Raw genomic sequence first — 18004 nt, 5'->3', positions numbered from 1 at the left:
TATAGCTGCTGAACACATTTTTGAGGACTAAACCCCAAAAAGGGAAGCAAAGAAAGCCGATGCGATTCCACATCAAAGTAATTATACATATAGTGTACTTGTACTTAAAAGGTCCAGGGTTAATAATAAAATACATTCACTAAGGAAAGAGTTGAAAGCAGCTTTATGCTCCCTGTAGTTTCAAAAATTACTTATGAGGCTTTTCTAGCCAAGTCGCTGTGTAATTTTGGGTAGGGGATGTTTTCTGGTCCAGTTTATTTTGCATTTTTGTTCCTCTGCTTTAAACTGTAATTTTAAGGTTAAAACTACTTTTTGTTCTCCTTGAAACCTTAAAACATGGTACAGTGTGGTGGGGGAGTTCTTTCTGTTATTATTTTGAAATCTTAAGGCTTGTGTTAGTAAATGTTTGCACCACTGCTGCTAGTTAAGAAAGGTTTAGTGGGTGTAGGATTATTTTAAATGTCTCCTCATGAAAAAGCAGTGGTGTTTGGTGTTTAAATATAGATTAAATATGGATTATCTGAATACAGATTTATTTTGTTTATAGATGACTTTCTTTTTTTTACATAAATTTTTGTTTTGTAGTTTTTAAAGTTGAGTCTACTTCTGATTATACACTGATGCCGGATTCTGTAACCGGTGCCCAAGTTGGTGGCTGCTGATTGCCTGTCAGTCATTTGAGGGCGCCAGTTACAGAATCCCACCTATTCAGTCAAGATAGGTGGCTGAAATGTAGGCCCGGAAAAACCTGGCCTCCATTTCCTGCCACTTATCTTTGCCGCTAGACCGCAGCAGCCAACTGCGGCAGGGGAATTCCCCCCTCCCCATCAGCTGAGTGGCAGGGACTCCCCAAAACTACGATTCTGTAATCGGCACCCAAGTCGGATTGCCTGTCAATCATTCTAAGGTGCTGGTTACAGAATTGTGACTTTGGGAAGTCCCTGCCGCTCAGTTGGTGGGGGAGGGGGATTCCCCTGCTGCGATCTGCTGAGAGGCCGCAGCAAGGAATCCTCAAACCTCATTGCAAGTCAGCTGGCAGGAGGGATGTCCACTCCCTCCTGACGGCACCCCTCCTAACATCCCCGGCAGGAGAGATGCCAAATCCCTCCTGCCGCCAACCCCGCGACATCCTAAACAGGATGGCAGGCCCGCCTCTTCAGAAAGGCAGGCTTTCCCCTGCCCAGTGCAGGGCCTAAGGCCAACCAGAGCCTTAGGCCTCTTTCCCATTCTGGGATGCACTGGGAGTGGCCTAAGGCTCTGATTGGCTAGATCCCTGGCCAATTGGTCACGGGGTGTCCAACTCAGGTCAAGGGGATTTTTTGGAGATATGTGGTGTATTACCATGGATTGCGCAACAACATGGGACGTGACCTGCATTGGAGATGAAGATTCTTTGGGTGTAGCTCGGCGTTATCTGATAAGTTTCTCACATGTGCACACAGAGGGTTTGTTTTTCATTTTGAGAACAAGTATGCCAATGAACAGTGGAGTTTATTTTTTATGCCAATGATGTGCTGTTGTGCGCTTTGAGGCTTTTTTTCTCCACCTTTTTGTATAGTGCAAATTTTCTCTAATGAGCAACCCCCCCCCCCCCCAAGGACCTAAATTAAAACAGTTTATATTGTTTGGTTTACCATATCCTTATACCATATTTAATACTATTTCAAACAAGTTACACCCTGGGCATTCCTCATGCATCGTGCACTAGCAGAACAATACTGACAGGCCTAAGATTTGATAAGAGATCAGCATGACAAGGGTGGGAAAGGGTTACAATACAGCACTGAGAATGAGCAAAAATCCTGCCCTGTGCTATGAATGGTTAAAAACACATCCTTTCCTTGAACCACACACTCCCCATGTCAATTCCAGACTTTAACTTCTGGAACATGAGATATTGGCTACACCTTCAAAAGCCTGTTGCAAACATGGAAGAGGACCTCCTTTTAAGAATATGAAACTAACACTCCCTTTGCATGGGGTTCAAAGTCTGTCTGGGAGCTCAACAGTGCACAATCTAAGGCACTCAAACAAGAATATATCTCAGGCTTATCAGCACTACCCCAGCTTCTGGCGAAAAGAGAGAGAGCACCATTTGCTCAACAAATCACTTTGCCAAACTCACACTTGATAAATGGAATGCATACAGCTTCTCTTAGACTTGTAGCTTCTCTTAACTTGGTTGCTTTTCTCTCGTTGACCTTTCTGGGTTTACTTTGCAAATGCTGGCTTCTGAGGTCCTAAAGCAGCTCCACGTTATGTTTCAGTCCAGATACTTGTCTGTATGCAAGATGATAATAAAAATTCCCATCTGATCTCTAAAGGATAGCATTCTAGCTCTGAGCTATAGAGATGGGACTGCTGGTCTGCACTAAATAAGTTTAACAGAGGTCCTTGACAATACTGTACTGGTTTTCTTTCAGGTCTCTGGGAGCTGTGGCTGAGGGCAGTGTATAGGAATAACAGTTTGGATGCTCTCCTGTAATCCCCACTGCCTATGCAGTGAATGTCAGGGTGACAAAAGATTTCTAGAAACAGGCCAAGAAGAGATCAGTAATACTTGCCAGTCAAAAGCTTCCTCAAAGAAGTGACCTAGTGGTAAGAACAGGATTCATATCCCACATCTCCCACTGATTTTCTTAGGCAAAGCATTTCACTGTCATTGTCTCAGATAGACAGACTGTAAGCCCTTTGGGGCAGGGAAATACCTACTATATCTAATTGTAATTCACCTTGAGATCAGATTTGGAAAGGCAAGTAACTGTTATGTAAAAATCTAAATCCAAAGCATCTTTAGCCTGCAAGCTCCCTCTAATGACAACATTCTCTGGACCACTGTTGGCCTCAAGGCCCTATGGGCCAATGCTAAGAAATAAAAGATCTTGTTCTCTCTAAGAGCCAAGTTCTTGCTTTCAGCCTATCAGATCCCAAGACGCAGGCAGAAAAGCCACTTTTCTATTTGTATCACTATCAGCACTAATGTTCCAACATAACTACAGACAGGAAAGAGGAGAAATTTTAAAAAAGTAGAAGGAAAAAAGTAAATAAAGAGAACCTCTTATTTTTCTCAACTTTCTATTGAGAGTGGGGGAGTCAGGTTCTACTATGAGATTACCATTAGAGAGCCATTTGCCTAGTACATTAAAACGTGAACACTGTCAAACAGCAAAAAGAACAGGAGCTCCCTCCATACACAGATATCCCAGGCTGTAACAAAAAGTGCACACCTTTTACTGTAAAGAAAGGGGTCTTTAATAGACCACTGCATGCAACCATCCTAAAATGTGATGTTAATAATGGACTTATACAGTACCATTTTAACACCACAAATGTCCAGTGAGTTCAGACTATTATAGCCCATCTCTGGGATAGAAGGTCTGTAACATATTTCTAACACCTAGACTCTATGGCAGATTACAAAGGAATAATGTGTTAATTTTGGTGTTCCTACGATTATTAATTAGAGCAGAGAAATCCTAGGTACAAGGAAAGAAAAGAGATTTACTCATGATCTCTCTCACATGCACACAGATCGAAACAGAATTTGCATTTATACTCAACTGACCATGGAACTCTGCATAGAGATCCATGGTAACAATTTTCCCCTCTCGTCTCTGAGACCAGGACCCACAACACAGCAATGTGGCAGAATTTAGCAGAGAAACTCTATTCTCACTGCCTGTCCCCTACCAAAACCATCACCTTTCTTCCCAGAATTTGCTGCTTCATCTTTACACTGCCCCCCCCTGAATTGGACTGAAATAAATCAACATACGCAATGCTTTGGCACACATGTGACATTACCAGCACTTATAACCATTTAAGCCACCACTGGTATCTGTGACCAGAACGCAACCTCTATATCTGGAAATTAAATCACCCCCAGCCACTCTGGAACCCATTCATGTGTCAAGTCCTTGTTTAACTTCTCTGGGTGATGACTGAGGCCACATGGCAGGTGCCGGGGACTGTGAGCCTGAGCTGGGAAACTTAGTAGACAGCTTGGGTATGAGAAGGCCATGGTCCCGAAGTAGAAAACAGCTTCAGAAGGGATAGATCGCAGCCGACATCTTTTGCGTAGTTTAAAAAAAAAAGCACAGAAAGAGGTGTGCATGGGCCTATCCCTGAATCGTGGCTCAGAAAGGGGCAGGCTTGATATTTATTTATTCATTCAAATTTCTATACCATTTTCCCAGGGGAGCTCAGTACGGTTTACATGAATTTATTCAGGTACTCAAGCATTTTTCCCTGTCTGTCCCGGCGGGCTCATAATCTATGTACCTGGGACAATGGGGGGATTAGGTGACTTGCTCAGGGTCACAAGGAGCAACGTGGGTTTGAACCCACAACCTCAGTGTGCTGAAGCTGTAGCTTTAACCACTGCACCACTCTCCCCCCTGCTGCTCAGAAATGGTGCAGGCATGGCTGATACATTCCAGAAAAGCTTTTCCATTGCAAATGCAAGCAGTGTCTCACTTCCAGTTCACCACACAATTTTTTCCCACGTACTCACCTTTATAGGACCCCCAGGGATCTCTGAAGAAGACTTTTTGTCGAAACGCGGACCTTGTTGGGTCCTGTATCCCTAGCGGACTAGGTCCTTTAAGGCTCTTATGTGGATGATTTACTTTTATGTGGATGGAATTATTTTATGTGGATGATTTTAGTGTACCTTTGGAACTTTGATACTTTCAAATAAAGTCCATTTGGGAACATCGTCACTCCACAGAGTTTTTTTGGTTTTCTTAAGAAAAGACAACCATGGTTCTGCACATGGCACCTAGTTCAGGAAGAAGGTACTGGCCTTTGTCTGTTTCAATGCCAGAAAGGCCTGTCGTTTTAAGACCTTTTAAGGCAGAACTTTGGAGTATCAAGCTGGGAAGATGAACTCCTGGCTAAGTCCGATGATTGTTCAATCTAATTCTTACTTCACATTTAAGAAATCATTAAAGACCTATTTATTTGACAAATAAGAATATTCATTTTGATATATTTAAATGAGGTCTTTTGTTTTTATTCTTATTGTCTTTGCGTCTGTCTTTACGAAGGAAGACACCTCAACAATACCTGAAGCAGAGAAAGTGTTTCCAGGAGAAATAGAGAACAGCCTCACCACAGTTGAAGTGGACTTAGACCAGATATACTATCAGATCGACAAACTAAAAAGTGACAAATCCCCTGGACCGGATGGAATTTACCCGAGAGTCTTAAAGGAATTGAAGGTTGAAATCGGAGAGTTATTGCACAAACTTGCAAACCTGACAATCAGAACTGGACAGATACTGGACGACTGGAGGATAGCGAACGTCACGCCAATTTTCAAAAAAGGATCGAGAGGGGAACCGGGCAACTATAGGCCTGTGAGTCTTACGTCGGTCCCCGGCAAGATGGTTGAAGCACTGATCAAGGATAGCATAGTCCGGCACTTGGACGCACACGACTTGATGAAACCCAGTCAACATGGATTCAGGAAAGGGAAATCATGTTTGACGAATTTACTCCAATTTTTTGAGACCGTAAACGAGCAAATTGATAGTGGGAAGCCTGTGGACATAATATACTTGGACTTCCAGAAAGCGTTCGACAAAGTTCCACACGAAAGACTTCTCAGGAAACTACAAAGCCATGGCATAGAGGGAGATATACAAAGATGGATAGGCAAATGGCTGGAAAACCGAAAGCAGAGAGTGGGCATAAATGGGAAGTTCTCCGACTGGGAGAAAGTGACTAGTGGTGTACCCCAGGGCTCGGTACTTGGGCCGATCCTTTTTAATATTTATATCAATGACCTGGAGGAAGGAACATCCAGTGAGATCATCAAGTTTGCAGATGATACAAAACTATGCCGGGAAATCAGATCGCAGGAGGATAGAGAGAAACTCCAGAGCGACTTGTGTTGGTTAGAAATATGGGCGGAGAAATGGCAGATGAAGTTCAATGTGGAGAAATGCAAGGTAATGCATTTAGGCAATAAAAATAAGGAATACGAGTATACAATGTCAGGTGCAACTCTGGGGAAGAGTGAACAAGAAAGGGACCTGGGTGTACTGATAGATAGGACCCTGAAGCCGTCGGCACAATGCGTGGCAGCGGCAAAGAAGGCAAATAGAATGTTGGGCATGATAAAGAAAGGAATCTCGAGTAGATCGGAGAAAGTTATAATGCCGCTTTATAGGGCAATGGTCAGACCACACTTGGAATACTGCGTCCAACATTGGTCTCCCTACCTAAAGAAGGATATAAAACTGCTGGAGAGGGTGCAGAGACGAGCAACAAAACTGGTGAAGGGTATGGAGAGACTGGAATATGAGGATAGACTTATAACACTAGGATTGTTCTCCCTTGAGAAAAGGAGAATGCGTGGGGATATGATCGAGACCTTCAAAATACTGAAAGGAATCGACAAAATAGAGCAGAGAAGATTATTTACACTGTCCAATTTGACACGGACTAGAGGACATGTAATGAAGCTAAGGGGGGACAGGTTCAGGACTAATGTCAGGAAGTTCTGCTTCACTCAGAGAGTGGTTGACACCTGGAATGCCCTCCCAGAGGAGATTATTGCGGAATCGACCGTCCTAGGCTTCAAGAGCAAACTAGATGCATATCTCCTTAAGAGAGGCATATAAAGATATGGTGGACTATAAATTACGCCAGGTGTACACCTGGCGGGGCCTCCGCGTGTGCGGATCGCCGGACTTGATGGACCGAAGGTCTGATCCGGAGATGGCAGTTCTTATGTTCTTATGTTATGTTGTATGTTTTAATTTTTTAATAATTTTTAACATTGTACCTGAATGTTTTTAACAATTGTATTACTTTTATTATATAATTTTAGATTGTACGTACATAGGCCCAGATTCTCTAAAAGTGCGTCCCGATTTTAGGCAGCTGTAGACGTCCTACAGCTGTCTAATCAGCCAATCGGGATGCACGTTTTTTAAAAAAAAATGCTCCCCAGGCAGGCCTGAAGGCGCCTCCGGGAGCTTAGGGAGACCCGCAAGATGCCTAAGCTCGTCTAAGGGCCTTAGGCTGAACCTAGGCGGCCCTACGCGTCTCCCTAGTAGATGAGAAGCTTAAAAATGTAGGCCAGCAAAATGCTGGTCTACATTGTAAGTAAACGCGGCCGCTATACTTATCGCGGCAAGGGATCTCTCTGCCGCTATAAGTATAGCGGGCCGTGGCCCCTGACCGATCACTGGCAGGAGGGTGCCCAAACCCTCCTGCCCGAAGACGCATCCCCCTCCCCGACACTACCGACCGCCCCCCCCCGACATTACCGATCCCCCCCGACAATATCGGTCGCTGGCAGGAGGGTGCCCAATCCCTCCTGCCCGAAGACGCACCCCCCCCCCCCGGCGCTAACAACCCCCACTCCACCAAACCTGTTCTTACAGATGGGTCTTGCACATCGAGCAAGCAGGCACGCCTCGTCGAAATGAGGCGGGCCCACCCCTTCCCGCCGAAGCCTAAGGCCTGATTGGTCCAGGCTCTAGAAGCCTGGACCAATCAGGCCTTAGGCATAGCGGGTCCGCCCATCCCCACTTAATCTAAGGCCTGATTGGCCAATCAGACCTTAGACTTAGTAGGGATGGGCGGACCCGCTATTCCTAAGGCCTGATTGGTCCAGGCTTCTAGAGCCTGGGCCAATCATGCCTTAGGCTTCGGCGGGATGGGCCGGGAAGAGGCGGGCCCGCCTCATTTCGACGAGGCGTGCCTGCTTGCTCGACGTGCAAGACCCATCTGTAAGAACAGGTTTGGTGGAGTGGGGGTTGTTAGCGCCGGGGGAGGGTGTGTCTTCGGGCAGGAGGGATTGGGCACCCTCCTGCCAGCGACCGATATTGTCGGGGGGGGGAGATCGGTAATGTCGGGGGGGAGGCGATCGGTAGTGTCGGGGGGGGGGGGCGGTCGGTAGTGTCGGGGAGGGGGGTGCGTCTTCGGGCAGGAGGCCACGGCCCGCTATATTTATAGCGGCAGAGAGATCCCTTGCCGCGATAAGTGTAGCGGGCCGTGTCTAATCTAACCCGATTCTCTAACCCGCGTCTGTAACATGGACGCCGGTTACAGAATCGGGGTTTAGTTTAGGCCGATTCTGAATAGGACGCCTCTCCCGGACGTCCTATACAGAATCAGGGCCTAGGTGTCTTGCGGGCCTCGCCTTCAATATAGGCGGCCTGCCTGGGGAGCATTTTTAAAAAAAAAACGTGTATCCCAATTGGCTGACTAGACAGCTGTAGGACGCCTACAGCTGCCTAAAATCGGGACGCACTTTTAGAGAATCTGGGCCATAGTGTGTTCTATGAAACTGTACCATGTGCTGAAATGTCTCAGTATTCTCCTGTTGCGAACCGCCCAGAACTACTGGCTGGGCGGTATACAAGAAAATAAATTATTATTATTAAAATAAATTATAGAAAGGACGAAATAGGCATGAGCCTGTTTTGGTAAACAGAGTGGCTCAGGAAAGGGTTTTAGGAAAAAGAGCAGCAAAGGAAGAGAAGACAAAGAGGGAGGATAATGTGGAATATGAGAAAAGGGAGAAAAAGGTAATGTAAGAAGCACAACTAGTCTGGCTATAGTAATTCAAGTCCACAGCTCTGGTTCCTTGACTCCCAAGCTCCCTATATCCCGGTCCTCTATTAAGAAACATAATAAAGTGAAAAAATCCTGGCATTAAATGTAATTGTAGAATCCCTGCCACAGAACAGCAGGTTTCTGCTCTTTGTTAGCAAGCCTCTGGTTATGATTCTTATAATAAGTAAATTAAATTATATAGAAACAAAACAATAAAGTGCCTATTCACCATGGCACCATGGCTATACAGCAGGCAAATGGGAAGTACCGTAAGTGGAAGCGGAAGCTAGCTTAGGCGATGAGGCTGATTGGATTCAGACTGACACTGAACAAGTTCCTACAGACAACAGCAACCATGGAAAAGCCAGTTTCTCTCTCTGTATCACTACATTTCCTAGAACTAGGAGGCTGTCTTGCCTCAAATTCTAAGTAAAGTCGTTAGTGAAATAAACTCTGGCCCCACACAGAACCAGCTGTGTAACGAGGTACTATAGAAGCCAGATGTGTTCTTCATTTTCATTAAACGGGAAGCATGGATAGACAGAAAGGGAAAGAGATGAAGGAGAGAGAAACACACACACACAGAAGCTGATGGGAGGAAATATACATAAGGAGGCATGGTGAAAAGGTAAAGGGCTGAGAGAAAGTGATATGGAGCCAACAGTAAAATACCTGGAAATAGAAACAGTACGGATCTCATCATGGAGAAAGAGAAAGGTCACAGATCATAGGAACATAGCAACCTAATAGATGTTGGCAGATGAAGTCTAAATCAATCCACCTAGTTTGCTTGGTTAACCTTAATGAGGGTGGTATAGGCCAGGACATCTTCTGACTGTCAGCTGTACAAGCATGACTGCTAACAGGATGCAATCTTTAATTTTTTTGCCCTTACTTGGAAAGTATAGCCAGGTCTGCCAACTACCATTACTAAACTGCTTGTTCTATCCTTAATTATAGGTGATAGTATTCTAAGATCATACAGGTATTGCTCAATAGCTGAACCTGTTACCTCTCCTTAGAAGCTAAAAGCACTGCTCTGTGCAAACTAGCTTTTGTTTGTCTCCATTTTTCCTACATGTCCAAGTATTTATTTATTCACTAGTGTTTAAGCCCGGTACATTAATGGGTGCTAGAATAGATGTGTAGACTTTTAGCACCATGAGGCATTTCTTTCTTTTTCTCTTTCTTTCTGTCTTTCTCTCTCCCTGCTTCCCTTTCTTTCTTTCTGTCTCTCTCCCTAGCCCCCTGTCTGTCTGTCTTTCTCTCTCCCTGGCCCCCTGCCTTTCTGTCTGTCTCTCCCTGCCCCCCTGTCTTTCTGTCTCTCTCCCTGGCCCTGTCTGTCTTTCTTTTTTCTGTCTCTCCCTGCCTCCTGTGGGTCTGTCTTTCTTTCTTTCTGTCTCCCCTGCTCTTCAAGGATTTCATTGCCTTTCTAGTTGGCTGGAAGGGAGGATTCGGCTTTTATTGCATTTTCCAGCTGGGGCAATTGCAGAGGTAGATAGGATGTATCCCCGAGATGCAGGCAAGATGTCCGATTGCAGCTCTCCTCCGTTTTACCTCTGGCTCCTTGGCTTCCCGAGCAAGCAAACCCAGTCACAACACCCGTTCCGACCCCCTCTGTCTCTCCGCTTCTTCACACCGGGATTCTCTCCCCCCTCCTCCCTGGGTGCGGTCTGTTCCCTCAGAACATGACCGGTTCTCCTTCCAGACGGTCACGCCCACCTTCCGACCATGGCTGTCTCTCCCTTCCTTCACCCTCGCTTTTTGCTCTCAGAAGGTACGGCAGTGTACTGCGCATGCGGAGACATGGAGTTTCAAGTGCACAGGCGCGCTTATTATTGATAAAATCATTTTCCCTACCTTTGTTGTCTGGTGACTATATTTTTGTGCTTTTAACTATGTTTCCAGGGCCTCCTGCATGCTTCTCCCCTGGTCTTCCTTCCCTCCCCCATCTTCTCCTTTCCTTTTACCTCCCCCCTGTCCAGCAATACCCCTTTCTCCCTTCCCTGCTCCCCCTGTCCAGTAGCACCTCTTCTCCCTTCCTTTAAAATCCCATGTCCAGCAGTACCCTTTCCCTGCTCCCCCTGTCCAGCAGTAGCCCATTCTCCCTTCCTTTTATCTCCCCCCATCCAGTAGTACCCTTTCCCTGCTCCCCCTGTCCAACAGTAGCCCTTCTCCCTTCCCCCTGCCATGTCCAGCAGTACCCTTTCCCTGCTCCCCCTGTCCAGCAGTAGCCCATTCTCCCTTCCTTTTACCTCCCCCATCCAGTAGTACCCTTTAACTGCTCCCCCTGTCCAGCAGTAGCCCTTCTCCCTTCCCAGCAGTACTCCTTCCCTGCGCTCCCTGTCCAGCAGTAGCTTTTCTCCCTTCTTTTTACCTCCCCCCTGTCCAGTAGTACCCCTTCCCTGCTCCTCCTGTCCAGCAGTAGCTCTTCTCCCTTCCTTTTACCTCCCCCCTGTCTCAATGTCAGCTGATTTCCTGCCTTCTGCTCTGATCGCCGACACCAACTAATTTCCTGCCTTCTGCCTACGCTGATGGGACTTCTTCTCACCCCTGGACCAGCAGCGGCGGTTTCATCAGGCAGCCTTGGGGCTTTTGCTAGGCCGGCCCGCCTCGAAGTGGGCCGGCCTAGCAAAGGCCCAGCGGCTGCTTGATGAAACTGCGGCTGCTGCTGGTCCAGGGGTGAGAAGAAGAGGAGTCCCAGCAGCTAAGGCAGAAGGCAGGAAGTCAGCTGGCATCGGCGATCGAAATAGAAGGCAGGAAATCAGCTGACGCAGGCACGGGTGATCGGTAGCAGAGGTGAATTATTCTACTGCGCATGCGTGGCACACCAGCACAGAGGCATGGAGAGTGAAGTGCATATGTGTGCTAAGGGTTTTATTATAGTGGATTGATTCCATTTTCTATACCATTCTCCCAAGGGAGCTCAGAACAGTTCACATGAATTTATTCAGGTACGCAAACATTTTTCCCTGTCTGTCCCAGTGGGCTCACAATCTATCTAATGTATCTGGGGCAATGGGGGGATTAAGTGTCTTGCCCAGGATCACAGGGAGCAGTGGGTTTGAATCCATAACCTCAAGGTGCTGAAGCTGTAGCTTTAACCACTGCACCACACTCTCACCCATATAAATTTCCATACCAATAACCAAGCTACTCCCCATTTTGGGGGGGCCCTTTTCCCTATCTTTGTTCTTATCCTGTCTTCTATATCTTTCTCAAACATTTTTCAATTCTGTCATTTTGGTTGCTAATTCAGATAGATAGATGGCAAGAGACTGAACAAAGATTAAATCCAGCATGGGGGAACTGAGGCCAGTGCCAGATAGACTTCTACAGTCTGTGACCCACAAATGGCAAGAGACAGGTGACGTTTCAACATGTTCAGTGCATTAGATCATTTTATAGTCAAATATAGAGTAGGGGTTCTGTGCAGTTTAGGGGGGAGGGAAGGCATTTTGACAGGCAAGCTGAATAGTCAGCACAGTTTGGAGTCTTAATTTTAACCACATATCATTCCCATCTTGTTTGGCTGCCTATATAGTTGGCATGGTGGTGACTTAACGACCAGCATTTAAACACAGGTGACTAGGGTCTGCACAGATTGGCAGGCACAGCTCTGGCCACCTTGTTGGGCAGACTGGATGGACCTCAGCTCAAGTAGTAGAAGGTTAGTAGTGTACAAGGTGACCCATGTGGCAAATTTATTAGGTATGTTTGTTGTAACTAGCCTTGGATAAAGACAGGCTATAAATTTCTTAATTAATAATAAAAATATTCCTGTTCTACATTATTTACTCAGTGCTCACTCATAGCATGCTACTTAATATCTGTTAACAGTTGACTGAAAAATGAAGGCCATGTACAGGAGATAGCACTGTGAAACTGTATCCTTAGGCCCTTTAGGGCATAATATAGCTTTGGAATTCTTTGCTAGAGAATGTGGTAGAAATCAGTGTAGCTGGATTTCAAAAAGTTCTGGACCAAATCCTAAGGAAAAGCCCATAAATGTTATTAAAATAGACTTGAATTGCTTATCGCTATGGAAAATCCATGTGGAACCTAGATACATTTCTGGACTCTGCCAGTTATATGTGTCCTAAATTGGCTATAATTAGAAACAGGGCCGGGCAGGAGCTCAAGAAGCTCACTCCTGCATGCCTGTGCGCCACTGGCTGTGAGATGGGAAGGCGGTGCACAGGGCAGGAGGGCAGAAAGTTCGCTCCTGCCCATACACCACTGGACTACCAGAGATAAGAGAAAAGGTACGCAGGGGAGGGGGGTAAAAAAATTGTTAGTATTGGCCAGAACGGGAGGGATCCCTCCCGTGATCTAGTGGTAACTAGATCACCAGAGGGGGAAGAGGGTACAGGGCAGGAAGGTAGGACGGGATGCAGAACCTGGCAGGGAGGGGAGAGAGGGTGCAGAGCCTGGCAAGTAGTGAGGGGGGTTGGGTTCAGAGACTGGCAGGGAGGGGGGACATGGTGTATAGCCTGGTAGGGTAGGGAGGGAAGGAGGCTGGGTAAAGAGCCTGGTAGGGAAGGGGGCTGGGTGCAAAACCTGGCAAGTAGTGAGAAGGGATGGGTGCAGAACTTGACAGGGTGGGGACACTGGGTGCAGATCCTGGCAAGGCATGGAACTTGAACATTAAGCCCCCATTTTATATTTGAATCAACCATTTTTCCTCCTTTGTAGGGGAAAAATGGGGGTCTCGACTTATATTCGAGTATATACAGTATTTTGAGAGGAGAAAAGGAAAGCTTAGGTAGCTAGTATCCTCAAAACCTCAGTGATGCAGAGCTTTATGGTCAATTGAGCAATTTCCTAGTTCTAGTGGACAAGCTGGTTTGTCTCCAGAGGAAGTCTTGCTAAGCCTAGTCTACCACTTACCGCCTCTTATTTCTACCTCCAGGGTTTCTCATGAAATTTTTCCAGGACCTATGCTTTCTCCCAGCCTTAGCTCTCTAAAGGGGCTGATGATGTTACTCAAATTCACAAATAAAATGGGCTGAGGGTGGGAGAAAATGAAAACTCAATGATGGTGCTTCAGAGCTTGGCACACCCTCTAAACCTGTCCCTCAGCATTCCTGTAGCAGATACACATTTTTAATGCTGCAAAGGGGCCAATGACATTGCATCTAGTTTGCAGGTAAAACAAGCTGAAGAGAGAAGAGTATTAAAAACGCACTGATGGTACTAGAGAATGACACGAGAACAAAGTCTTTTCCCATCCCCACGAGCTCTATCCCCATTCTGTTCCTGTAGACTCTGTCCTCATTTGCACAAGGTTTGAACACACATGATCTTAAATTAAATTTTTTTTTTTTTACTAAAGCATAAAAAGGGACAAAATTCTGTACAACTGTTTAAAAATCATAAATAGAGCCTTCCATTTTGATCTGATTTTGATACAACCTTCCCAAAGATTCAGTTGCCTATGTCTTTACATCATCTGTAAAGGTAATTGGATTGTCTTTCAGACATGGGTATAGAAGAGAACCTAAACTGTGTAGTGGATGAACAGAAAAATAAGTGTCTGGTAAATATTGAAAATGCTCCTTGATGCCAGCAAGGATAGATGAATTTGTTGCAGTAACAGTAAAATGCTTGAGTAGCTAGGCACATGATGGAAGGACGTTACAAATTGTAGGAGTCTGATCAGCAGACAAGACTCTTGTTGCCACATCAAAGGCAGACACAAATGATGCTAAACTTTGGAATGCGTTGCCTGGTATTTAGCGATATTGTGATGGGAGGATGAATTTTAAGAAAATGCTGAAAACTCAATTTTTTGTTAGCGCTTTCCTGTGTTAAGTTTTCTCGTTTTCCTTTTTAACGAGTACTGTTCTGCAAATGTGTTTTATGATTGTAAGCTTTATAAACTGTATAGTTAATATACGGTATACAAAGTTTTAAATAAATAAATTTAACAGTAGTTCATTTAAATCTAAAATCAGCTTCTGCAGGTTTTTAAAAATCACCGAATTCAGTTGCAAATTGTCTAAGATGTGTTAAGTTTTTACATATTGATACTAGGAAAGTAGATTATATCCACCTTATGCCAAAAAGTTGAGGACTCTTGGATATCTACTAAAAGCAAACAATAAACTGTTGAGAATTACTTCTGCTTTCAAATAATTCTCAACAGCGTAGTGGTTTATTATTTGCTTTTAGTAGATATCAATGAATCTCTTTATAGGACCTACAGGGAACCCTGAGGAAGACAATAGTGTCAAAACATGGACCGTGTTGGGTTCAAATGTTTTCAGTGTATTAGGTCCTAGACATTCTCCTGTGGATTATCAAGTTGTTTCAATATGCCCGGTTAGATTACAAAAGTTGGATAGCTCTAAGTCTAATAGATGCCAGCATTGTAATCTGGAAGCAGGGACTTTGGATCATTTAATATTCAATTGTCCCTGTATCATGGCCTTTTGGAAATCAATTTGGTCTCAAATTAATTGTTTATTAGAGAATCATGTAGCATTATCATATGATACAATTCTACTCGGTACTTCAATGAGAATAAAAAGTCAAATTTCATCAAGCAATAATAAACTTTTATTAATTATGACAGGAGTCGCCATACAACATATCACCAAGAATTGGAAAAATTATAGTAGACTTAACTATATTTTTTGGTGAAATTCGTTGTGCCATATTTACAAAATGGAAAGAACAATTGCCATACAAAAAGGAAATTATAATAATTTTAAAAAGATATGGGGGCCATTGACAACTTATTGCAATGATTAGGCACCATTTTCCACTGAAAGTACATTTATAATATGGGGAAGGGGGGGTGGTATAAAGTTCTATTTAAGGTTTAATCATTAGATAAGAATGTAATATTTATACGAAATTTATGATTAAATATTTGTGGGAAAGGTGGGTGGGGAGGGAATAAATTACATGTATTTAAGATAATAATTGAAAGAAATTCAAGTGATGTGTATAAGCTCAATTGATGTAATATTGTGTACTTGATATAAGATGAAAAATGAATAAAGACTTTAGAAAAAAAAAATAATAATAAACTCTTCACAAGTCTCTTGTTTTCAATGCAGATATCCCACCAGATGAAAACTATGTACTAAAAGAATGTCTGTATCTGAATGCACTCTCTGTCTGCACTAAGACTCTGATTCTAAAAGACCTGATAACCACTAGCCAAGCAGGAATAATATGCATAACAGAAACATGGATACTTGATGATAATTCCCCAATATTAGTGGATCTCTGCCTGCCAGGATACAAAGTAATCACTTGCCAATAAATCATAAAAGAGGTGGAGGCCTTCTCCTAATATGTAAATCTTTTCATTAAGGCTACTAGATAGCTGCAATGAACAAGGACTGGAATATATGATCAATATGTGAAGAACTCTGAAGGAGGGAATGGATGTATCTACTTCTGATCTACAGACCACCAGGCAATTGGAACGCATTAGAGGATAAATTGTTTAATCTGATCACTCACTGTGCTACAAACTTCACTAACACAGGTCAATACATCATTTTCATCAGAGTTAATGTTGGATGGGTTTTGTAGTATTTTTCATGCCAATTTAAAATCTATTTAGTTTTTCACTAGCACATCACATTTTTGTAATGAGGCTCATTATATATAATTATAAACATTAATTGGGCGAAATATCATGCGTTCATCGGATAAACATAAAAGGAGGGTTAACAACAGTTGTCTTTGGTTTTTTTATGCTACAGACGGTGATTAATATCAATCTTTATCATGCCAAGACATTGTACTAATCATCCAGATAGTTTCTGTTACATCTGTGGTTCATTCACGATGAAAGCACAATGTCACCCAATTACCGTAGATCTGAAGAAGGTATACAGATTATAATTTGGCTGTCCACTAGGTGACCAAGATAAGTCTTGGGCTCCACATATCATCTGTACCAGTTGTTCCAATGAACTTCGTGACTGGCTCAATTGACGGAAGGCAACAATGTCATTTGCAATCCCAATGATATGGAGGGAACCATGAGACCATATTAAAGATTGCTACTTTTGCCTTGTGAACACAAGTAGATGCTCAGCTAAAACTAAGCACAAAATTATATATCCTACTCTGGATTCTGCTATTAGGCCTGTTCCTGATGATGACTCACTGCCTGTCCCTGTACCTCCACAAGATGGACTTGCTTCTGTGGAACATGACGAAGAATGTGATGATGATGCAGTAGATGGTCACAATCCAGAATTATCTGATCCTAATTATGTGAATTATGAAGATTCAGAACCTGAGACCTTTATACAAGCTGAGCTCAATGATCTTATTCGTGATCTAAATCTTTCAAAAGAAAAAGCAGAACTTCTTGTGTCAAAGCTAAAGCACTTGCTTGCAAAAGATTCTAATATAAACTCATTACAGAGAAAGGAATTATAACTTAACATTCTTTACTGTAAATGGATCATTGTGCTTTTGTCATGACATAAGCTAGCTCTTCAACAGTTTGTCACAAGTGCATTGTCCAGATGGTTGTCATTGATTCTTCACAGAGAAGCTTGAAGGCAGTGTTACTCCACAACGGAAATTCCAAACCAAGTATACCAATTGCCCATTCTGCTCATCTAAAGGAGTCTTATGAGAATATGAAGAATTTACCAGATAACACACACTAGTGGAACATCTGTGGAGATCTGAAGGTCATTGGCATGCTAATGGGAATGCAAAGAGGATTCACTAAATACTGCTGTTTCCTGTGCTTGTGGAATAGCAGATCTACAGCTGAACATTATGTCAAGCATGTCTGGCAGTTGAGGGATACCTATAACCCAGAGACAAGCAGTGTGAAACTTATGCTATTGGTGGATCCTTATAAAATATTTCTTCCACCTCTTCACATCAAGCTGGGGTTGATGAAGAACCTGGTAAAGGCCATGGGTAAAGGGAAATTCACCAGGTTTTCAATATCTTGTTAAGAAATTCCCAAAAATCAGCACTGCAAAACTGAAGGAAGGGATATTTGTAGGCCCACAGATCAAGTCCGTTATGCAGGATGAAGATTTTAAGCAATCACTCTCAGCAGCTGAGTTTGAAGCTTAGGAGGCATTCAAGTGGTTAGTGGAAACCTTTCTGGGCAACCATAAGTCTCCTTCATACAAGGAAGTAGTTCAGAATCTCCTTGACTCATATCAGAAACTTGGCTGTCACTTGTCATTAAAAATACACTTTTTGCATTCACATCTTGACTTTTTTTAACGGAAAATCTTGGTATGGTGAGTGATGAGCAATGAGAATGTTTTCACCAGGACATTCAGTTAATGGAACATCACTACCAAAGTTTCTGGAATGAGAGTATGATGGCCGACTACTGTTAGATGTTGTGCCGTGACAATCCAGACATAACTCACAAAAATAAATCATTTTTTGAAGAAATATTGGTTGCTAAGTGACACAGTTC

General features: G+C 43.7%; 1 protein-coding gene across 3 annotated transcripts in view; it reads right to left on the bottom strand.

The window, feature by feature from the left end:
* SNX19 (sorting nexin 19) overlaps positions 1-18004 on the bottom strand; it is a 143826-nt gene that overhangs the window by 25113 nt on the left and 100709 nt on the right. The window lies entirely within an intron of this gene.

Source organism: Geotrypetes seraphini, chromosome 13 (genome assembly GCF_902459505.1).
Source record: "Geotrypetes seraphini chromosome 13, aGeoSer1.1, whole genome shotgun sequence".
Lineage (NCBI taxonomy): Eukaryota > Metazoa > Chordata > Amphibia > Gymnophiona > Dermophiidae > Geotrypetes > Geotrypetes seraphini.
This window is presented reverse-complemented; position numbering and strand designations above follow the sequence as displayed.